General features: G+C 35.1%; 2 long non-coding RNA genes across 2 annotated transcripts in view; both read left to right on the top strand.

Annotated features, from left to right (window-relative positions):
* LOC135415967 (uncharacterized) overlaps window positions 1-25,635 on the top strand; it is a 69,494-nt gene that overhangs the window by 39,633 nt on the left and 4,226 nt on the right. The gene's annotated exons all lie outside the window — the stretch shown is intronic.
* Window positions 1,998-24,899, top strand: LOC135415966 (uncharacterized). Its single transcript, XR_010431371.1, has 2 exons — window positions 1,998-2,220; window positions 14,482-24,899. It is a non-coding gene; the product is annotated as an uncharacterized LOC135415966 (long non-coding RNA).

The raw sequence follows: 25,635 nt of genomic DNA, 5'->3' as shown, positions 1-25,635 counted from the left end.
GGAAACTGCTTTGTGGAAAAGCTTTACCAGACACTGAGAATGAAAGCAGGAAATTATTTGTTAACCACTTAGAAGATTCTATACATAGTGAAGGAATTTTTTATAATAATTTAAGAGCTATCAGAAGTAAATGCTTTGCAAAAAGAATCTGGCTGTTTAAAGGGATTATACATTTCAAAAGGAATTACGAAAAATGGCACACAATATCTTCCCACACGTACAAATACATTCTTAAATATTAAAGTAGTATTTTGTTTACACTGCCAATATTCCCAGCTTTAAAAGGTAATGAATAATTTGTTTTGGCAATCTCTTCCAGATAAGGTTATTTAAAGAATACATATTAAAGAATACACATTAAAAATCTTAGTTAGTCTTGAGATTATTATCTTTATACATTGTCACTTCAGAAATGAAATGTCTGGGAAATTCTTAAATGCTGTTTTACTTCTAAATCACTCTATTAGATTTCCTGCTTGAGTGATTTGTGAAGAAAACATTACATATATATTTTTTTCTGATTACCAAACCACATTAGACACAAAAGTCTACTTGAAACTAGTTTACAGTTTAAAAACAGGTCTAATAACAGGTGAATGCTGAAAAATATGCAAACAAAATGGCAGACATGAATGACTTCATTTAAGGCATAATTGCTTCTCATCAACCCAAGAAATCATGCAGAAACAGTCCCTGTTTCAGCCAGTCAGGGAGAGACTGGAGAAATCACTCAGGCATGGATTCTAAATGGAAGGTCCACTCCTGGGTCTCATCCAGGGAACTGCTCCACACACAGATCCAAGCCTCAGGACAATAGTCCTTAGAATCACAGTTCATCATAACAGATAATTATACAGCAAGTAAAACAATAAGGTATTTTGGCCTTTCAATAGATAGACTAATTGTGGACTATGGAGCTCTGCCTGGGAGGCATAAAACACACCCCTCTGTGAGTCATTTTATTGTGGTGAGGAGTGGCATGAATTTTGTGGAAAGGGATTTTAGGAACTGGTGAGTTCCATATGTTGTTTTTTGCTGTACGTCTCGGGCACATAGCCAGTTTCCACGCACACAGCTAGAAGCTTTTTTTTTAAAAAAAAAATTTCTTCCCACTTGCCCATTTAAATGTTTTAAGGAACATTTTTTTTTTCCCCTCAGCAAAGTCAGTAACTGCAATTATTTTCCTCTTTTAAACATAATAACATTTCAACTTGGATAAGGTGGAAAGAACTATATTGGTCTTTTCAAAGGGAAAATATGTTAAGATTACATATTTTATATATGGTTTTTGTATCAATGAATTCATAACACTGGGTTAAAATATTCCCTGAAACTACCATGTACCATTTGTTTTCTTGATTGTTTGTAGAGACAAAAAAATTGAACAAGGAAATACATGTAGTTCAAGACAGAGCAGCTTTTGAATCTTTTTAAATGTGTCATTCTGTTTTATGCTCAGCCAGTTCTTTTTCTTCTCCTTAAAAAGATGACAAGCAAGAAGACTCTTTTCTAACAAATAAAAGTGTTAGTTCTTGCATGCCATGTAAAGAGTGCAAATGCATAAGAAGGCTGACCTACTGCACTAGGAAACAAGTACTCTATCTCTGCAATTTGTGCAGCCCCACTGCCAGCCAATTAACTCGAAGTTGAGTTTTGACTCAAACTCATGACCCTTCAATCCCCACAGTCATGTGTTACATCTGGTATCATTGAATTAGTCCTTCCATTTTGGCTTGCTTTTTTTTTTAAAATCGTCCACTTTCTTCCTGCCAATTTTTTTTTTTCTAACCACTAATGATGATTCAAGAAGCTTTCTACAGTATCTGCATATTTGTTTGTTTTTGAGTAGAGCTCCCTTGGAAAAAATCTGGCATACATTTTTCTTTTCTAAGAATACCATTCAATTCTGCATTTCATGATACCCTTTTTTCCTGTTCTGTGCTATAATGGTGACCATTACATCATGTACCCTGAGGGCTGTGCTTAAAAAGAGAAAGGATGGTGAAATTAGCAAAAATAAAAGGAACTCCCTGACTTGAATTCACAAACTGTGCTTGTTTTTGTTAAACAGAACAAAATCTGCAGTGACGGTAGCAAGTTCAATAACGTGTAGCGCATACGTTTTTCTCTCAGCTAGAAAGCACCTTCCTTAAGAAACGCTTTTAAAATGTTTGATGTAAACTACTGAAGATACTCATATTAAATAGTACTCTCCAAGCTGTGAGTACATTTCTTGTTTTATTTTTAGTGCTTTTTAATGGAATACAATTTATCATCTGGACCCTGTTTTCCTCCCAGTTATTTGTAAAATTCTGTTTTAAAAATTCTAATGAAATGAAAAGAAGCAGTTGATTTATTTCACTTTTTTAGAAGTCAGACCTGAGGAATTAGACAGAGTTGAAAATACATTTAGATATTTTTATTCAGTACTGCTTTTCTAAGAATCTCACTTATGCTACTGAAGTACAGTGAATGGTAGCTGTGGTCGGTAAAGACAGATAATTCCAATGGTGTATGTGTAATCAGTCTTTAAGGGCTTAAAAATTCTTTTTTTTTTTCTCGTCGTGTCTACACTGTATTTTCTCACTCAGCTATTGTACTCCTTCATCTTTATGTCGGTATACCTCCATGTAAGTCTTCTACTTGCCTTTTGAAACTAGTTGAATGTATAATTCCTCATATATAAACACACCCGTGTGTGTATGTGTGTATGTGTATCCAAAATAAATTGAAAAAAAATTATTCCCACGTCAACAGAAAGGTCTATGTTACTGTCGTGGTCATATTTAAAATGCTTTGTGAATATAAAATATTTTTGTTGTTACTTTATGCAAGTACAATAACATAATTGCATCATACACAGCAAGTTTTTAAGTATCAGTGAAAAAATAAATGTTGCATTATTATTGAATGATGTGATATTTCAATATAAATGCAGTAGAGTGCCCTATCAGTTTCCTCTTAATATTTTGCTGGTATGAATGTTTTTCTGACTTCTAAATCACACATTTGGTAAAATGAGCTCTGCTAGATATCAGTTTGAACACAGGCACAATGTGTCTCAGTCAGATTCATAAAACAGATAGCTGAACTAGAGTTTGACTTTTGACATCAACAATCTGACTTCAATATTTCTCCACAAAAAGAGACTTCTGACTCTCATCGCTGTTTCAGTGTGATGGATAGCTTTTCAGCTGCTGACAGCAGTGAATGTAATAAATGTAATCATCCACACTGGGGGCTGAATATTCCCTATTTTTAAGTTTTCCATCTTGTGCATTACGAATAACAAAGTAACACCTGCGGTATTACAGTCCCTCCTTTCCTACACAACTGAAATACAAAAATACTATTATAAGTTGTTTATGTATTAGTACTTCAGTGCCAAATAAGCTTTTAATTACCTACATTTATTTTTTTCTCTAAGACACACTTACAGAAACAGAGCTTAATTTTAGCTGTTTGACTTCTCTGATCATCTGGGTTTTCATTGTCATTGCTTCATAATAATTTAATGTCATATATAATGACATAAAACCAGGGAAAACCAAAGAAGCTGCCAATCTGAATTGATCTAAGTGTTCACTAGTATAAGCATGGAAAAGCTTGATTTGTTTGTGCCAGCAACATTCAGCATGGTCTGTAACTGGGCTAGTGTTCCTTTGCTATTTCATTTTCAAATAGTCTTTCAGTGTACAGTGTAGCTGCTTAATCAGAGTGTTTTATCTACCAGAATTAACAAAATGAGTGAATGTATATATTGGCAATACATAAAAAAGTATTAAATTTATGTTTACCATTTTGTCAGCTAAACATTTTACCATCCTGTTTTTTCACTTGCTTCATCTATAAGCAACTATTATTATGTTTGCAACTAAAAGTGCATAGCTGAAACACATGCCTAATTCAAAATTAGTTCTAAACTTTCATTAAATAGCTTTACAGAGACATATCTTTTGTTAATGAAAAACTTATTTGGAAACATATAAAGCCACGGTTTGCATTTTCCCTAGTCTCTGACAGCAGTGACTTATCTTACTTTACATCTAATTAAAAGTTTATGGAGATGCAATGGATTTTTGTGCAAATTAGAATTAATTAGAGTTATTAAGAAGCTATGAAAAGAAGGATTTGAGAAATAGTGAGAAATATTATTTAAACCCTAATGGAATTCAGCGAAACCCACAGGTCTATTACAGGTCCCTGATTTGCCAGGATCACTGCAGGGAATCTAACATTAATAAGCACACTGGTAATTAAATCATTTGTTACTTTGTCTGTAATGTTGTAATGTTTCACTGATACTCTGTCAGAGCTCTTTGTGCAGATCAGAGCTAATCAAAGGTAATCAATTTTCAGCATTTGAAAAATCTGTAAATGATTATACATTCATCAGATCATTTAGTGGAGTGCAAGGAAAGTGCAATGCAATTAATCTTCCTGCATGAGGAGGAATTACCACCACAGAATTCAACAGTTATAATTAATTTCATTGTCTTGCTGTGAATTTTGATTGCTTTTCTTTGGACTGTATAGTACAAATGATGATTCATTGCAAAGTATTTGCAAAGCAAACACACCAGTGTGCTATGCAAATTAAAGTAGCTGTATAACAGATAGGTTTCAAACTTCCTATTTACTCAGGGTTGTTGAGTACTAATTTGCCAAATAATTGCTTGTTAACTTTATACACTCTTCCTCTGAATACTGAGATTGGTAACCAATATAAATAGAAAGCACATGCTGTTTGATATCTCATGGTAAGTGTTCGAAATACTAGTTAGCACTTAAACTTGCACTCAACTTGAAAAAATCCCATATTTTACAACGTATTTTTAAAAAACATTCATTCTAACTTCTTTAATATTTTAATTATTTCTTTTTTTTTTTCCCCAATGTGAACTGCACTAAAAGACAAAGAAAGAATTTTAGTGGCTTTACCACAAACAGCCATAAAAGCTTAAGGCAGAACATTCATTTACCATTATTACTTATTTTCCTTTATTCCCATTACTAAATATTAAGTCGTTTTTTCAGGATTTTATCAAGTTATAGTAGGCACTAGAGATATATTTAGAAAGTTGGTCTATGCCCCAAATACCAGACTGTCAAAACCAAATATTGTTCTCAAGGTTCCCATACCAGACCAGAGCCTACCTGAAGGAACTGGAGCGCTGAGTAGACACATATGATGCTGCAGATTTAGTTACAGGTCTGGAATGCAATTTTAGACTTTGGTACAAAACTAGATGCTACAATCAATAAGCATGGTTTTCTCATTGTTAGTAAAATACTAACAGAGGAGAGATGTTCAGATTTGAGAAATGCGAAAATTTCATTCTAAAAGTGCCAATTAATTTCAAAAGGTGTTGAATTGAGCCTTGCAGAGGGAAATATGGGAGTAAGTGTTTAGTGAAAATGGTATGAATGTCTAGCTGCAAACTATATACTTAATATGCCAGTTGATTATTAAGTAATTTTATTTTATTTCAAAAGCTGTAATACATAAAGAATATTGGGAATTATCAGAACATATCTGGTTGGTCATTACAGGCAGCATTACATGTTAGATGCATATCAGACAGAAGTTTTCATTTAAAAAGTTTAAACACTACAATGCTGTATTATTTTGCTCTGTACAAATGAGGTCTGGTAATAGTAATCATGTATGTGAGAATGTATGTATGTCTATGTATGCATTTATGATTATATAGCATATATGTGCAATATATATTCTTTAAAAGCCAATTCTCCAATTGCTAAATGCTGTCTTTATCACAGCATCACAAATAACACATAATTTCTTTATATTTAAAAAAAAAGAGAGAAATTTCACAGAGAAAATGAGGATGGAATGACAGTCTCCCTTCGATATTAAATAGTAAAACTTAAATATTGTACAGATAATTAGTTTAAGATACTAATGGAGGATGGAATGAGGAATGTTCAGGCTTGAGAAGTGCCAAAATGTGGAGCTGGAAATTCTGATCGTGTAAGTGCTTCTGAGAGCCCTAGAAAATTCTTACAGTGAATGTACACAGAAATTTGAGGCATTCAAATTCATCTCTTCATTTCAACCTACTTGGCCATGACTGAGTCAATAGGTTGAGCCTGACTCAGTATTTACAGTCCACAGATGAAATTACAGACATATAAACCTAGATATGAAGTAAATACCATTTACAGAACTTAATGCTGAAGAGAAAAAGATTCTGGCTACTTGAAAACTGTCCTGATAGCTCTCTACAAGTTGTAAAGGTTTTTTGCAGATTGTATCTTTTCTTGTACCAGTGAAAACTAAAACAAAGACAGATCTTGAAATTTAGAGCATAACAACTGTGCATGGCACACACTGAATGAGTCCATGCTGTTACTGGTTTCAGAAATGTTTAATTTTATTTGTCTTCAATAGTTTTATCGTCTAAAAACCAGTGATGTGCACAACTCAAAAAGCAAAACTGTTCTTGAGGGAAATTGGTTTTATAGTGGATCTATATCTTTTGGTGAAAGCTCCAAAGATTGAAAAATTGTACTGGAAATCTTAGAAAAATAACCCTTTCCATGTTACAATGAAAGTAATTTCTGGCATTTAAACTGATTTGGACTACCCTCACAAGAGCATTCAACACAGACTTGTTCTGCAGGAAGAAACTACTGAGAAAAAAAATATTTCATTTGTATCTGACAGGCTGAGAGGATAAGATGAAAGGCAAGTTTGTCAACCTGTGGAGTTTGTTTATCTTAGAGTCACAAAATTTTCCACATTTTACTGGGGATGCATCAAGGGCAAACAGCAAAACACTGTTCAGTCTGGACTGGAGGTCCATGGGCCATGTATTTCTTTATGCCACGTAAATTCCTTTAAGGAAGGCCCAGAAAGAAGTGAAAGAGGTGAAACAGGTAAAAGGAGTAAAAAGTGATATAAAATGTAGTGTCTCCCAAACATGCATATTCTATATTCTTGCATATAGGTACAGATGCTCTCACCCTCATCTTCTCATAAGAAAGATACTGCTTTTTCATTAACATTCTTGAGAACTGTCAGTTTAGTGTTGCTCGAAGGACATCTCCAAAATGCACACTGAGCTCTCACTGACCCTATTCAGTTAATTTTTCTGTCATCATAACCTCTGTAACATCATGGAAACCCGAAGTCATATCCTCATTCTATGCTCCAAGCAGTTTAACTTGTCTGAATTGCACTATGTTCACTTTTTGTAAGTAAAGTATCCCATATTTAAGTTTTTTTTTTATTATTTTGCTTTTTCTTTTGCTTCTTTCAATGATCTTTTATTGTCTGAAGTCTAGATTTCTGCCAAGTTTGTGAACTGTGCTTGTCAGAGTGTTGCCCACAACTCTGGGTTCCTTTGTTGAAGCTGTAGAAATAAAATGAATAGTATAAAAGCTTGATGGCATCTGTGGATAGGAAACTCATTAAAAGCCTCAGCCTTCTGTTTTATTTCTAACCACATTGCCCTGTGGGATTTCGAGGTCTTGCAGGATGAAACCAGCAGGACTCATTACTTCTAAAACAATGTTTAGAGTTCTATTGGTGATGGAATGTTCTGCCAGTCAGGTAAAAAACCTAGGCCTTTATCCTTCCTGGGACAATACCAGGCAGATCAGAAACTACTTGGAAAAGTCATGCCTTTGAATGCAACTGCAGGTGTTGTTCCTCAAAGACTGTTGGTACCCTCCTATGCACCCTTCAAAGGAATAATAGAAAATTCACTTTGGGATTCAAATGAAGTCTAAGAAAATTTGAAATAATAGGAACAAACTTTTGAGACTTCCTACATTTTTCCCACGAACCTATGGACCATGACTAATACCCTGAGGGCAAAAAACCATCCTTTTTCCCTCTTACATAGAATTCGTTGTGTCAGATAAATAAGCTTCATGACCTCACCTTGTTTAAGGCTACCATTCAATTACTAGCAAAGACTAGTCACCACAGTGAGAAAAGAGCGGCATTCTGGTTGCTCATATTAATTAGAAATAGTGCAAAATTTATATCATAGAAGAATAGTAAAAAATTATATGAATTCTCTCCACAAGACATAAATTAAAAACATTTAGCAACAAGTAATTAATATTAGTTTGAGTAAACTCATGGCTCACCTTTTCTGTGCAATTAGATAGAATTGTGAGAATATTTTTGAGTCTATGATAGAAACAAGTAATGACCTTGAAAGTGGAAGTGATTTAACCTCTTAAAGTAGTATCATGGCTGTGTCAAGTAGAATTCCTTTTAGAGATCTGTGAAATAACTTATCTGTAAAGTCTGAAAATTTCAATCATTTTGGAAAAATGTCTAAGGAATGAGTGATTAACACATTTTTTACAATGGCATATATACTTATTCATTAAAAAGTATAACTTGACTGCATATTGAAATACTATTTAAAAATCCAATGCTACGGTTATATAAAACATTGCAAATTATCTAAAGTGTAAGGAATGACACATGCAAAACTTCACTGATAAATGAGATTTTATGAACTTTCAAACCTGAGCAAAAATTTTTTGAAGAAAATTTGTTTGAGCCACAAGGTTTTTTTTATAGATGACTAGGTCACACAAAGATCACATTCCTGTAACTCATAAAGCAGCAAGGTAGCATGACACTTGTAAGGGCAGAAGAGAGCTGAACAGCGGAATATCCTTCTTGTGTCTAAGAATTAGATTCCTTTAAAGAATAAGAGTAATGTCAAACAGCTAGATTACCAACATAGAAACTGTAGAGATTTTTTCTTTTTGAATAAGTTTTCCAGCAATAGACTTATTAGCACACCATTTGATGAATAAGCTTAAGTATTTAAACATGTTATATCTCAGGAATTAAAAAGAAATATACTCGTTTTTCCCCCTCTCATCAGCTTCCAAGATGACTACAACAAAAAAACACTGGTAAAGCTTTTTTTTTTTTTTCTTTTCTTCTTCTGAGCCTATATCAGCTCCAGGGGTTCTTCTATAATACCTCATTAGAACAGATATTTTGATTTTCTAAGGCATTCTATTTCTGTGAAAAACTTCAGAAAAAATTTGATCTGTAAACTGCAAGTTTGTTTCCTTACAATTTAGAGTAGCATACTCTTGATACAAATGGGTCTAAATGTGTCACATATCCTGAGAGGTTTATTTACTTAGAGTATGAAGTTCTTTCTTTTGCCTATATTTACATGGGAAATAGGAAACCATAGCATTATTTCTAGTGGTAAATGAGGTGACTGAAGACTACTTGGATGAAAACAAATGATGACCCTCGAAAGAAGATACAGTTCGAAGCTTTGTGTAATTGTTTCTGCATTACTAATCCCACAGGACCAGCTGAAGAGATTACCAACGCCAGCCAACCCCCAACCGTTTGTTGCCATCCTCTTGCCAGAGAATACTGCCTTGCCAGATCTGGTTAAATTACTTGTGTGATCACTCTCTAATTTATTTCAAAGTGAGTTGAGTTAGCAAAGCAGATCTATTATTTCAATGGTTTATGCTGGCTCATTTTAATTTTAATAGCCTAGAAAACAATCTCAACAGCAGCTCAGCCAGGAAAACTAAGTGGATGCCAGCTACTGAAAGCAGTCTGGGGTTGGTAAACTTCAGCAGCTGAGAGAGAAAGATGCTTACAACACGCACATTTAAACCAAGGTCAAGCAAAATATTTGGACACCTATGTACTTAAAACACCTAGGTCATCCTACTGTTTTAAATATGGCTACTAATAAGCTACTAGTTAAGACAATTCTTATGTTATTTTGGAAAATATATTTCATAAGATGATGTTTATTTCATGTAATTTTATATATGAAAATTAGGCATCTTCTTTGCATACAGCTTCTAAGCTTGTCCTGTGGTCAAGGGTAGCTCCTGCAGCTATCTCAGAAAGGAGGTGTGAGCTGCCTTCTGAAGATGTTCATCATAGAGGGCAGCCATAACTTAGATTGGAATATGGATTCATCTCCTAGTCTGCCAAAATTAGGTGAACTGATACCCATCCTATCCTTAATCTGTACCTCACCAAGCAGGCCTGACAACCACAGCAGTGTTATTTCCGGAAAAACTTTCTTAAATGGGATAATAATCTTTACCACTGTCATCGTATCCTTACCAACTTGTTTTGGAAAAAAGTTTATAAAGTATCTAATTTTCATTACTGCCATCACTTATTACTTTAACTTCCTTTAACTCTGTAGTTTCCCTGCTTTCAAATAAATTTTAGATTGTAATTAGCTTTTCTAATATATATACACAGTCATGCAGAAAAACATACATAAATTTCTTTGAATTACCTGCATAGATATATGTAAATTAGCTATGTAGATTTATACATATAGTGTTGTAGGAAAATAGACAATTTGAGAAATATAGAAATTGTATGAACTGCCTAGAGTATAGTAAAACAATTTTGCAGCCTCAGCATGAAATTTGCTGTCCATGTTTATTCAAAAATATCTAGCCAGGAGAGATTCTAACTTTCTATGGCCTTTAGTAGTCTTTGTTCACACTCAGCATACAAAGGTTGACAGGTTCTCTATCATCTTAAAAACTCCTTTTGCAAATTTAAATCAACCTAAACTTATATAGTACAATTCTCCTAAGTGCTTAAGTCACTTGCAGCTCAAATTCAATAAGTTCAAGACTTGCTCTTTGCCAGTTAGTTATCGAGTACTCAGGTGAAGAGTGAATGAAAGCTTTTCAATAATTAATGGAAAATTTTATAACAACAGAGTACAACTGAACAAAGATGACTTCGTGAAATCATCCTTCTTTTGGCAATGTTCATTTGATTTCACAAAATCACAGAATCAGAGAATGGGTAAGGTTGGAAGGGACTATAGTGTTTCATGTGGTCCAACATCTCTTATCAAGCAGGTTGATCCAGGATTGTGTCCAGATAGTTCTTGAATATCTCCAATGTGGGAGACTCTACAACCTCTCTGGGCAACCTGTTCCAGTGCTTGGTCACCTGCACAGTAAATTCTTCCTCATGTTCAGATGGAAATTCCTATGCATCAGTTTCTGCCCATTGTCTTTTATTGATTTGTACCACCAAGAAGAGCCTGACTCCTGACTCCTGACTTTGCTTTCTTGGCCACATGGGCACAGTGCTGTCTCATGGACAGCTTGTTGTCCACCAGGACCCCCAGGTCCTTCTCTGCAGAGCTGCTTTCTAGTAGTTCAGCCCCCAGCCTGTACTGGTGCCCATCTTCTCTGCCCATCTCTCCAACCTGTTGAGGTCCCTTCTGAAGGGCTGCACAACCCTCTGGGGTATCGGCCACTCCTCCCAGCTTTGTGTTGTCAGTGATTTTGCTGAGGAGGCATCTGCTCCTCCATCCAAGTCATTGATTAATAAGTTAAACAACACTGGTCTGAGGACAAAACCTTGATTTGACATTTTCTAAATTATTTCTTACCTCTCCAGATAAGGGATAAGAGTTGTGCAGAGTTGGATAACTTTGCTGACAGTGGTTAGTTACTCACTGGAAGTACTAACATACCCATTCATAAGTGGTACTATTGTATTCAGTGTTTGAGATAGAATGACATTTCTTTGTTCCATCATAAACATTACCCGAAGCAAGGGTATGATAAGTGGTCACAGGACTAAAGATGCAATGCTGAAGTGCTTTAGAGTTTGTACACAAATGTTCACCTTCAGAACAAAAGGATGATAATTTATTCTGTGAATGTATTTTCCACAGAAGTTGGAAGTAGATAAAGGTACATCCCAAAAATGAGAACAACAACAACAAACTAGTGAAAATGTTGTGGTTCTTACACTTATAATTTGGAATTATTTTTCCTTCTAGTCAGACTTAAGCAAGATTTGACACTGCATTTTGATAAGAATAGTTTTTTTCATTCATTCATCAAATAGTTTTAATTTAATTGATGTATCAATACATGATTTAAGATATGATACTAAAAGCTTTCTTATGTTTTAGGAACCTGGAATCTGTGGAATCTGACATATGGGGGAAAACCATTAGTAAGGAACACAGTTATATGAAAAATTCACAAAATACAGAGTGTTTTAGAACATGAAACATAGATGGAGTTCATTTACTGAAAGTATATATCTCTGTGGTCCAGTCTTTCTCTAAATGGATGCTAGTCCATGCTCCAGGCTGCAAGTTTTCTGCAGTCAGCTGCAGATGTGATAGGACTTGCTTTTGTCTTATCTGTAAGCATCCCTCACTTGGACAACTTGAGAGGCATTAAGGGTGTGTGCAGACGAGTGAGTTACCCTCTGAACTTATGTTTCTCATGCTCTGAAAGAATTGCCTGCAACACACTTTTATGCTGCACTGTACCACTCAGAAAGAATACAAATATGGAGTAGATGACAGGAAAAAAGTTAGTAACACCTTACACTGCTGATAAGGTGTTTTTCATCTTTCCATAGCTAAGGTTTCCTGCTATCTCCTTCTTAAGACCACTCTGTTGTGGTTTGTTAGTTGCAAAGTAAAAAGTAAACAATTTTTTTCCTTGCTTATAGTGAATAAAACATTTCATCGATCAACAAGACTTATTTTTTCGTGCCTCTACAGTCCTGCAATACAATCTTTGTCAAATCCAATGTTGTGTATATGTATATACAGATATAGAGAGACAGTTTTAAAATACTGATTCACTGTTTTCCCTATACTGTGCAATTATAAAAAAGTTACTCCTGCACTGAGCTACCCCTGCCCAGATAGTGAAGTTAAAATTGCACTTCTGTTAGAGATTACAGAGAACAAAAAGACAGCATGTTAGAAAGTATTAAATCATGCTGCTTAGTGGATTGATGCACACAATTAAACAATTCAGGTCATAAGTGCTCATGACTATCTTGTTGACAGTAAGCTACTACACAATAATTTATGAAATGTTTTCCATCATCTCCAACCAGCTATAAAAAATTATTTCCATCCTGATGGATGATGGCCTTGATTTTCTCCTGTCCAGACTAGTGTTATGCAATATGCCTATGTTCAAAATAAATTAATTTTATTAATATGTTAAGCTTCAGTACATGTCTCCCCCAATAGCCTGAGATGGACAGATATGTCCTTTGGCCCTGCACCAGTTTCTTATATGGTGCTGCAGTCATCTGTATCAACCACATTCTCTCACTTTTTGCCTAAGTTACTGCTCTTTTCTCCTTATTGGAGTCACACATTTGTTGTGTTTTTACTGACATGGACTGAACTACTCAACTACTTTTAACAGAGGTAGCAACTCATGTTTGATACCTCACAGATAATGCTGTACATTGGTTTGAGAATAGAGAGACTTAAAACTTCTCGAGTGCAAAGAAAATCTGGTTTCAAGTGTTGTAAAGCCTTTCAGTACTAAAGCTACACACTTTTGTGATAGCTGGAGCTGCAACATTGTAGGAATATCTTTTTTTTTTCCAGTACTTGTTTACTCCAGAAGCAAGGGAGGGCATGGTATGGGGGGAAATAGTAATAAAAAACAAATTTGTGTTAAATTAGCTCTCATATATAGTGGCAAATACATATTTGTCTGACCAGGAATTTTGGCATTTTAAAATGTCCTGAAAAGCAGTATGTGCCTTTTTCAGTAATTTTTTTTAAAGCAGAACTGAACTTCAAGTGTTTCTTCTTCTTCTTGTCACATTTATTAATCATTAAAGTTTCTGACATGTTTTCATGTTATTGTTTAATAGTAATGTCAGTGTTAAACCATAATATAGGTGTATACATCTGTTGTTTACTCTGAGATGACTAACTACCATATATAAAAATTCATATTAAAAATAAGTGATAACATATCAATGAAATAAAGATTTTTAAAAGCCCTCTGCCTTTGAAATACATTAACATCAACAATAAGAAAAGAGATCACAGTTCCATATCCTACTACTGACACACAGAGAAATAAACGAAATTGAGTTGGAGAACAGACCTGCATAACTTACAGCTCAAGCACTTTGTGCAGCCTGCAGATCTTCTTCTCTAGTATGCCAGCTATTTAACAGCAATGTGCACTGTTGTAAAAAAGAGAGTGTGTGCAGTATGTGCTAGGAAAAAGCAGGTCCGCAACTTCATAGGTGAGAATGGCAAGACGGCTTTATTACGGGGAAATGCAAAAGAACACAACTGAACAAGTCTAAACCAAGCAAAGAGAAGCCCTTATATAAAATGGCTTCTGCCTCACATAAGGTAGGGTAAGGAAGGTGCTAGAACAAAAGGCGGAGTTAAGGCAGAGCATGTAAATTATAACCATAAAGGGAAAACATAACCATACATGGTTAATGGCTGCAATGCACCAAATATTGACTAATAGGAAAACGAGGTTTGCATACATGAGAAATAAGAGATAATACATGAAAGGATAATACAATAAAATATGAAATATAACATAATATCATATAAGGCTTAAATGTATATTCTCAAACTGTCTACAAAAGTCCACATCTGCTTATCTTTGTAAGGAGGAATGTATTTGTCTTTTGGGTATCTCCAACAGGTGTGCATCCTGGCTGGGTTTTTAACCAACCCCCTAACAGAAAGCTATGAATGGAATGTGTATCTCCTGGCCAGACCTATGGATAGGCTGGAGGACATTATTTATAGTAGGATGGGAAAGGCAAGAGGCACTGGACAATCATGGCAAAAAGGTAAACTCAATGGTAGAAAGGAAGATTCATCACTCTTGCACAGAAGAATGGACCTGGACTTCATATAACAGATTCCAGTGGTTTACATACATATGGGGGGCATCCCTGTTCAATAATTTCAGCATTACATCCATTCTTGTCTCCATAATGCAACATCTGGATTGAATCTAGCAAACTCTTGAGGTGAATGAATGCTTCTGCCTGCATGCTATAATTTTAGACCATCAAGGAGTAAAATATTTGATACATGTGTTGCATGGCTGAGTTTAATGTAAATTTTCAGGACACATAGAATCCCCTGCAATTTGCTGTTTAAAATCCCACAATTTGCTAATTTTCTTGTCATGATTGTTTTTATTATTACATATGACATTTTAATGAATTATTCACTTTTTATAGTTGTGGTACTTTATTAAAAAATTTCAAATTTTTGGAATCATGGTAGTACTTCAAAAAGCAGATGAACTGTATGAGCAAATCTACTTTTACCCAACGTGGCTATCTCAGGATGCTAAGGGGTAAGATTACCATCTCAAAAGCAGTTAACTCACCAGAAGAGATTACTGCTGCCAAAAGAAAAAATTTATTTTCCTTTCATCTTATACTTTTCTTCCTCTTTCTGCCACTTTTAGTGGTCGTGAGCAGTTAAATATCATGTCTCATAGGAATTGAGCCTGAGAACCTGAATATACCTCTGAAGGTGGCTCTTTGAGAGTGCTCCTGAAAGTGTTCTCTGATGGAAATCTCAGACAGCAGATTTCTCACAGGGAAGTGTCTCTCCCCATGTCCCCGAATGCCGTATTTTCAAGAAGAACATAAAATCAGCTGGATAAGTGAAAGAGAGCAGTGCACCTCATGTATCCCTAGTGTAAGCAGACAAAATATGCTTTCTTTCTTCCATTTCAGCATCTCTATCTGCTATAAACATTTGCAACCATGTCGTCTGCTTTGGCTGTCATGAGTAAATCCTTGTATTTTCGCTTAACCACAACAAATTGTGAATTAAGTTATTCTACTCACAGGAAAATGGCAAATGTTTAAACTGGGGGGTTGGGCTACATTAATTTCTCAGCCCTCCTTTTCAACTGCACAGGCCAAGTTAAGATCTAGCCCCAGTGATGCCATGAGGGACAGAACTTGCCACAAGAACACGAACTCTCCGGTCTGCAGGAAGAAATTGGTAAGCACACTTAAGTCTTGAACATCATGAGAAACATATCGCAGTGTGAAGTTACAGTATGCTCATGATCAAAATGGAAGAAAAGTAAGCTGTCTCCAGTTAAATTGCTTTTCTTTTAAAAAAATCTCCTCACTAGCAAAAATAATTAGAATAATCCAAACTGTATTTAGATTAAATCTGAAGTTGGTTATTATGACAAAAAAATGAATGATTCTTAAGAACATAGAATTGCTGAAATGGATGAAGAAACTCTAACTGTTATATGTTCTGCATAAGGCAGAAAAATCATAAATAAAAATTCAAATTAGCTATTTCCATTCTTCAGGATTGAAACAAAGAGCCTATGTGACTGAACTTGGTGTTTCACTGCAGTGTGACTTTACATGAGTTTTTCCTCTTTGCTTTCTGGTACTTGATTGTTTCCTTGGTAGTGTTTTAGTAACTCACTGTTATCTTGACTGATAATTAAAGTACCAGAAAATAAAAACACTTTTTATTTCATTCTTTTTCTCTTATTTTGTATCATAATCTTACCTTGAAGCTTTTTGTTTGTTTGTTTGTTTGTTTTCATAAAGTACTTTACGAGAACAAAATATAATTACGGGTACATTCATATACCCTAAAAGCTTCCTGTACAACATAGCACTGATATTCTCTTTGCATTTTAAATTGTTTGAAAATGTCTCTACAGTTACCTTGTAACACTTCATATCATATGTGTTATTTTTTATTAGTCTAACTGTTCTGTCATATGAACTAAGACAAGCAGATACTGTCAGATCCCAGACTAGTGAAAATAACTTCAGTGATTTTGAGCTGAGTGGTTTTTTATGAGAACTTTTTCCAAGCAAAATTTGTGCTGATATATCTATAAGAATTTAAAAATTATAAATCTGATTCAGAAAACAAGCCTACAACATTCAAATGTGCACAAAAGATGTTTGCCTTATCTTATTTGCATATATCTCATAAATATGCTTAGAAAATATTACTTATTTACATTCATCTTGTTACTTATGTATAAAGGGTGCAGTCTCCAAAAAGGACATGTTTCTCTAGTATAACAGGATGTATTTGTTTATTTCTGCACAGTGTTTGTGCCACTGCAGTTAAATTTGCAGCCCACGTTTCGAGGATATACCACTCAATTTGAAGTTATGATGTTGATTTTCCTATCCATGTTTTTCCCCTTGAAGCAAGATGAAAAATGTTCCAGCAAAGGCATAAGAAAGCTATTTTAAGATCTTTGAAGAAAAATTAATATGTTGCGATGATGATATTTCATCTTAATCTGACATCGCCCAGACTTGTCTCTTTCAAGAAAGGGAGGACATCTGGAAATGAGTGAAAGCCACAATAAAATAAGATTTTTTTTTACTGAAACTGAAATATGATGGCATAGTTTTTTCTTGACAGTTATGAGTAGGAATAAGTGGTATGATAAAGGTGCATGATTTATTGTTATATGTAATTACACGAGCTGCACAATATTGAAAATTTACAGAAAACTGAACTGATATTTTGGAAACGAAAATATGAAATAGAAAATAGCTGTAGTTATGGTTATTCATAGCCTAAAAGTAAAAAAAAAAAAGCCTCCAAGTAGCTAGAGAGAAATTCAGTGAACAGGGATAACACTGTAAATGAAGAAGTTTTCTTTGATGTACTTCTGTTTCTCATACCTAATGCATGGAATAAATGAAGGCAAGAAATGACTTTGTTTTTACTTTTGAGTTTCATAATCTCTGTTCCCCCATGCAAAACATGAGTCTGATCTCATTTCCACTAACTTGGGCAACGCAATTAGTATAAATAAATAAATATATACACATATCCAAAGTGTCATGTGAAACACCTTTATAAGTCTGGATACCAACATTCAGAAAAGGTAAATTCAAACTGAAAAGGAGCAAGGAGAGGTTAGCAGGGTGAACAGGTGATTGGTGAGATGATTTTGTCGAAAGGGTGCTGAAAGACCTTGCTGGTTTTGAAAGTTGAAAGTTAAAATGAGGACAATTCTTATACATAAATTCTTCAGCCAGGTATCAGGAGAAAGGATAAACTATTTAAGCTATGTTCACAAAAGAGCAGATGTAAACTAGACCTGAGTAAATTCAGGCTAGAAATGAAAATACTATTTTTAAACCTTACTGTGTTGAGTTTGTGTGGCCAGGTATGGTTAGTGGTGGGCTACAGGAGTGGCTTCCTGTTTGGTGCAGCCAATGCCAGCCAGCTCCAGGATGGATTCGCCACTGGCCAAGGCTGAGCCAATCAGAAATGGTGGTAATGCCTCTGGGATAACATATTTAAAAAATAAAAAATCCCAAAACATTATTGTGCAGATGCAATTGCACCCAGAGAAGAGTGGAGAGAGAACATGTGAGAGGAACAACTATGCAAACACAAGGTCGGTGAAGGAGGGGGAGGAGGTGCTCCAGATGTTGGAGCTGAGATTCCCTTGCAGCCCGTGGTGCAAACCATGATGGAGCAGCTGTGCCCCTGGAGAACATGGAGGACCACTGGGATGCAGAGATTCACTGGGATGCAGAGATCCACCTGCAGCCTGAGGAGGGGACCAACACTGAGCATGTGAATGCCTGAAAGATGGCTGTGAACCTGTGGGAAACTTGTGTTGGAAAGGGTTCCTGGCAGGGACCTGTTGACCCAAGGAGGGAGGAGCCCACACTGGAGTAGGTTTCCTGGTAGGACTTATGACCCTGTAGGGGACCCATGCTGGAGCAGCCTGTGCCTGAAGGACTGCACCCCATGGAAGAGTGATCCACGTTGCAGCAGTTCATGGATAACTGTTGCCTGTAGGATGGACCCATATTGGAGAAGTTTTGTAAAGGACTGACTCCCATAGGAGGGACACCACAATGGAACAGAGGAAAGACTCTTCTCCCTGAGCAGTGGCAGAAATAACCTGTGATGAACTGACCATAAGCCCTTTCCCTGTCTCCCTGCAACTCTGGGTGGGAAGAGGTAGAGCTTGGGAAAAAGGGAGGAGGAAAAAGGAGGAAAAAGGTGTTTTTTAGAATTTTTTTTATTTCTCATTATCCAGCTCTGATTTTATTAGTAATAAAATTCAGTTAATATCTCCAATTTGAATGTGGTTTGCACATCACGATATTTGGTGAATGATCTCTCCTGGTCCTTATCTCAACTCATGGACTTTTGTTATATTTTCTCTCCCCTGTCCAGCAGAGAAGGGGAGTGATAGAGCTACTTTGGTGGGTGCCTGGCATCCAGTCACGCTGCCCTGACTGAATTGACATTCTGGATATCCCAGGATGTCATGGCTGATTAATGTGAAATATAGGAATTAATAATTTAAAATAGCATATGAAATGCTTCTAGTGTGAAGCACCAGTCTTTTCTACAACGGTGGAAGACACTCTTTCAGGAGCAGTGTTATTTAACATGGCTCTCAATCACCTATCCAGAGCTATGAATGTCAAATTGAAACATTCCTCTGCAGCTTTTACAATCTTTCTTTATTCCAAATTTTTTTTTATTCTTTCCTATATCTTCCAAAAGCAGGTTCCTATTTTCCTTAAGTGCCAACTGTTAGAATATAACACTTTTTTGGCAATCATACAGATAAGATCTGCTGTCTGCATAAAATATTAACTAATAATAAATTAGCATCAGATAAAATATTCTGCTACTTAATATTGGAAAAGTGACATCCCAATCAATATAAACAACTGAGCTACATTTCAAGCTGCATTTACTCATGTATAGTATTAGTCATCTCTGCCTGTTACCGAAGAATTAGTTATCACAAAGGTATATTCTAGAACACTTTGTCCCTTCCCCTCCTCCCCCTTAGGTCTCTTCTTAAAAAAAATTTGCAAATTCTTCAGAAAAAAAAATGTAGGAGCCTCAATCTCACTTTTATGCTGGAAAAAATGTTGGAAAATAAGGAAGCCTTGGCTTGAGTGACGCCATCTAAAAATTATGTCAATGAAGAGACTAGAGTGAAGAACTGGTGTTAGGGGTGCTTGTTGTTGAAATGCTTTGCAAAGTATCTGATCTCAACATACCTGTCTCATTAACTACTGATCCTCGGATGACAGAGATAAATGAAACCATGCAGAGGTTAACAGGCCCAGTTTCTCGCTGTACCTATGAACACCTTGTTTAACTGAATCTCTGAGACAGTTAATACCATCCCTACTTATTTTAATCTGCACTACTTTTAAAAATAACTATATGTGATTCATTATTGCTATACCTATTTTTTATTCAACATTTAACAGAAATGTCCTGCCTTTAATATAAATTGTATTATCTTGATAATATCTCTAGCACATCCAAAATTAAAACAACCTGCATCTATGGTATTTGCATTATTATCTTTACCTCTACACCTTTAACTGTATGCTATGCAACCAGAACTCTATCAACAACTTCTCTCTTCATATCAAACATCAAGCATAAGTCAAGCACATGGTCATTGAAGCAGAATGTCTGTTAAATCCAGTCAGACAGAGAGAAAATAAATTTTCACCCTAACCAAGTTTTTAAAGCGAAAATCATGCAATTTTCAAAACCAGAATCAAACCCAAGATATTTGTCTCTGATCAGGAAACACACAATTAAATTATTTTGTTTTGAAATTATTTAACTCGTTGTAACTATTTGTTCAAATCGGGTTTTGCATTAGTTTAATTTTACTACTAACACACTGTCTTATGGAAACTATTTTATGTTCATGTCTTTCAGAATGGATAACTGCCTCAAAATCTTAGTGATCCACTATAAGTATATGCTCAAATACAGGACTCTGGCTGCAGGAGAGAATTGTGACATTATATGGAAAAAAAATCTTTTTAAAACAAGAGAAAATTCAGGTGGAATATTTCTGATTATCTAAGGCTGGGTATGCATAAATAATCCATTCAACACAAAATTTCAAAGTGAAACCTACTGAAATGTTGATATTCCAGCTTTTTTGTCCTAATACTGAATTTATTACATTTCCATTACTTTAAGAATTCAAGAGCATGTTCTACAGTCCACATATCTGTGAATGCAGGATTTGGGGTATATATTTCTAAATATTTATGCAGGCTTTTTATGGCTATTCCTGGGCAGGCCTCTTCATATTTTGATTCTTTCTCACAGACTTCTATCAGAATTTTAATAATTCTTTACTATCTGTGCTAGTGCATTATTATACTCAGATAAATGCAAGGCTTCAACCTAGCTCTACTTCCCCTCTGTATATTCTACTCATAGATCTACCTACTTTTGTGCACTACTAGCTTTGCAAATTCTCCCAAGTGCCTCATAAGGCTCCTGAATACCAGTCAAGGTTAATTCTTCTCCCATGTCTTCATTCCGTTTCCACTGTTGTCTCTGTCAGAGAGCATATACATGAACAGGAGCACCAGAGTCATATTAAAAATTACATGCAAAAGACCCTGTCACCTTTCTTGTGAATGATGCAATAATCTCAGTGTTGGGAAGATTTCCCTTAACAGTCTACATTGTTTGTTGTTTTATTTGATAGCCTTTTGACCTCCATATAAAGTGTTTCTGTCTCTGAATAACTATAACCAGTTACTAACTCCTTGATATTTGATCTAGTTCAAGTGACGAGTTTTTTCTTGCCAAAAATGCAATCAATGTTATGGAAGGTGGTGAAAAGTGAAAAAAAATTGTTCCCCACTGAAAAAGGCAAGTTATTTTAAATTGCAAGGAAAACATAATTATAGATAATTACCACAGATTACATTTTCTACATACATGCACTAATTAAATCACCTATTAGGTGATTATATTTTAATAGATTTTTTACTTTCTATTTTGCATTACATATGATAAATCAAATACACAACAAATGAGAAATGACAGCAGCTATCAAAATTACCCTCAGAATCATTTTATTCTGGATAAACATAAGAAAATTTCCAGACTATTGAAAGAGAAAAGGAACAGTGTTTATCTATCTCCAGTCAACCGTGAAGCTAATTTAATAAACACAGAAGTTTTAGTTCTAAACATATTTTGTTATTCACTACTAAGTCCTTGTGGCCAACAGAAAACAGTTCATATTGTCCCCATGTCAGCCTAGGTAAGGTCTTAATTATTGTACAAAACATGTATGAAAGGGTAAAAAACAGAGAAGAAAACAATACAGTTTTTGCCTATCATATATGGGATTGTTATTATTTATTTAAAAGATGCAAAAGCCATAGAAACTGTGTTTAGAGAGTATTCCATAGCAGACTAAATTAGCAAACCTACAGGGAACATGGCATGGTACTTTTTACAGAATTTCATGGTTTGTACCAGGGATGGAAGAAAGATAATGCCTCATACAATCACCTCTCAATTTTTACTAAATTCACTGGCATAAACTGTGGCTAAACTGAAATATTCTAAGCTGTCAGAAGCCTCCTGAGATACACTTTCTCCTTATATACTAACATCCCATCAAGGTTCACATTTTTACTTATCTCCTTTGACTTGCTTGGTGGTCAGCTTGGTAGTTTAAAACAGTGGTACTTCTGTAGGCAAATTGGGAAAGAAAAATAACTAATTCTATTCATCTAGCAACACTTTTTTCTTAAAATAACACTTCTGAAAACAAAAAGAAATAAGCAACCCACTCATCTTCCCTTCATCCATGACCCTTCAAAACTTCCCTAATATTAAAGCTTTTTTTGATTGAATCTGCAAAAGCGCCAGAGTCCCTCTGGTACTTTGTACCTTAAGTTCCCTTCTACGTGCTTATTGCAATAGCATCTTTCAGGCTTGAGTGGGTTTTGGATTAAATCCCTAATTTCTCATTTCCAAAAGTAACAGTAATGATTTCTCCTATCTGGCTAATGATAATTTAGCACTGTCACCATGTGAGATATTGTATCCTTGTTGTCCTGTTTCTGCCAAAAATTTTATCATAATAAATGCAATAGAATAAGAGGCTTCTTTTTATGTTGGCGTACCTAACAGCTGTCTATTTTGATCATGGAATTAATTCTTCAAAACCTCCAACTTTTTCACAAACAGCAATCTAGTTTTAATTAAAATGTTTGCAGAGAAATTTGCTGTAATAACTGACAGTCCTGCTAAATCCCTCATTTTGAATTTTTTGGTCATGAATTCTCTGGAATTCCCAGGTCTAGGTCTTGAGTTACTTTGGAGGTACACATAGTGTAGCTTAGTAAAACCAGGAACATGCACCTGAAGGTGAACACTGAAAGTTTTGCAGTTAAATTGCAAATTTGTTTCATTTGGTATTTCTCCTAGGAAATTGTTTCCTGCCTGCATAGTACTGAGCCTGAAAATTTGGATCCAAACACCCATCTGTTCTGTGGTATACATTCTAGTGCTCAAAAAGGAATATTTAACAAGTTATCCTTAGTGTAGAAGGAGTAAGGACAGGCAAGCCTGTGTCAGCTTTTACTAACAACTCTTCTCATTTGTTCTAACACCTCCAATTTAGCTGGATTAGATCATGGTGGCTCTGTTTCATACCTTACTGACTGGTAGACAAAAGGTACTGTGGCCTCCACTTAGTGGTGCTTCTGGCACAAGTCTGGCGCTGAGGCCACACGATCACTTTGTCTAGAAGCGGTGAGGCAAAAGGATGGCAGCAAAGATATTCTACCTGCATTAGTGGTGTTGAAGCCAAGAAAAGAGCATTTACAGCAAACAGCAGCTTTGCCTGGTTTTTGGTATACCCTGCTAGTCACTGCTGGTAATAGCATTCTGAATGTCTACTAGTCTATAACTTCTTCCAGTCCTAATAACATCTCTGTCATTTCTTCCTCCAGAGCATTTTAAACCCAGTATCACCTGTCACCTTGCATTTCCACTCAACATATTCTTATTTCATCCCCAGCATAGACTAAAAATCTCAGTATGACTTTAAACTTTATTTTACATAGAGCTATGACTACTTCAGTGTGAACCCAGTCCCAGAATACCATTATTCAATATCATCACAATTTGTTTCTCCAGATTCCTTCCATAAGGACTACATGGGGGGGAAAAAAACACCTCTTACTAGCGAGCATAATTAATTTTGTGTTTGTTTTTAAAAAAATCAGCTAATTAGTGGTGTGACACAGTTAATTTGTGACTTTAAAAATATTTATGATTCTTTATGATTTGATTCTATGCTTTGGAGGAAAATAACTTCACAGTGTTTAGAGTGTAGAGAATTGCCAATTTTCTTAAAAATATTTGGACTGCTGGACTAAACCTGCCTTAATAACTGGCAGACTATAACCCAGATCAGTTTTATGCATAGGAAGAGTCAGACAACAGAGTTATTCCAGTGGCACCTTCTTCTCTGAATATGCTTGGTAAGTTAGAAAAATCCTAAAAGACACGTTATAATGTTTTTCAATCTCCTTACAGCACTGCAACAGCCAGGGATGGAGTAGAACTAAATTTGTGCTTTGAAAATGAAACTCTTCAGCAAAGTAATCAAAGTTCAGGTGCTTTAAAAATTATTTCTAATATTAGATAATATTTATCACAAAAATAATCCTCCTATGTCTCCTATATACCCAAATCATAACAACATTAAAAAATACATTAAAAAATAGACAGGCCCAACAATTTCTTTCTACAGACACGTTATAAGGACTTAATCCAGCATGGATGGCAATATAAAGCAACTTTAATTTATGTGCTTGTGAAGATGCTCCTCAGTAAGATGAATACCACTTTCAAGAAAATAAAATGAAAAACCAAAATCCAAACTAGAAAACCCTACTGTCATTATAGTACCTGCAGAGTGATACCACTAACAGACCTGGCTGTTTGTTTCTAAGGAAGAACAGCTGTGCAACAGACTGTCTGAACAGTTCCTATTACAGAATGCAGCATGGATCACTGACACAAAGGAAGCACTACACCAGCTGGCTTTCTGTCTTAGAGCATTTCTATTCCTAGATGATTTACCTGTTCTCAGTCCTGTCACCTTAACACTTCTACTACCCAATTAAAAAACAATGTTGCTGGATTCTTTCTGCTGTAAATTAGATATGTTTTTTTTTTTCAGATCAAACTGGTTTACTTTTTTTTAAAGTGTGCAATACATGACTTATTTTTAAACTTATAAAAGATGCCTGATTATTTATTTGTGGTCTATTTTGTTCTCTTGTAGAGTTTAGATCAGAAAAATTCTTTTTGAATGTATTCATATGCAGTGGTCTACATTTCCTAATCACAATCATGTCAGCAAAAGTAGAGCTGCTTTTAGGATAACATTTTAGTCTAAAAAATGATTTCCCTTTAAAATGGATTCAATGGACATGATATAAAAAGAAGATGCAAAATTACACACAACAGTTTGCATAATCAAAACAGATATGTTTTACATTCAGGCAAGATTTCTTTTTGCTACATTAAATGGAAGAAAATAGACCTTTTGGAATTCTGCAAGTGTGCTATGGCTGTAAATGCAGTAGCAGTGGAATTCCAGTAGGATTATGAAGAGGATGTACAGAACTTAAAAAAAGAAATCAGCCAAGATAAAGAGGAACAACATGAAAGGATAAATGGAATTTTTTTAAACTAACAATAGTCCATTTATTTCAAATTGGAACTATATTTTCTACTTTGTAACTAAAGTTAAATTCATGAAAGCTTGAAATATGGAGGAGTATCCTTTTGTGCAGGAAATTTACTGGTCCTCTTTTAAATAAATGTGAGTTCAAATGACATATAATGATGTAAAACTTCATTCGGTAAATAATACCCAAGATATATTCACATCTTAATGCAGAACAAAACTTGCACATGTTATGGAATAATATTTGAAGGGCTCTGCAGGTGTCTCCTAGAGACACTTTTGCTC

Source organism: Pseudopipra pipra, chromosome 6 (genome assembly GCF_036250125.1).
Source record: "Pseudopipra pipra isolate bDixPip1 chromosome 6, bDixPip1.hap1, whole genome shotgun sequence".
NCBI lineage: Eukaryota > Metazoa > Chordata > Aves > Passeriformes > Pipridae > Pseudopipra > Pseudopipra pipra.
This window is presented reverse-complemented; position numbering and strand designations above follow the sequence as displayed.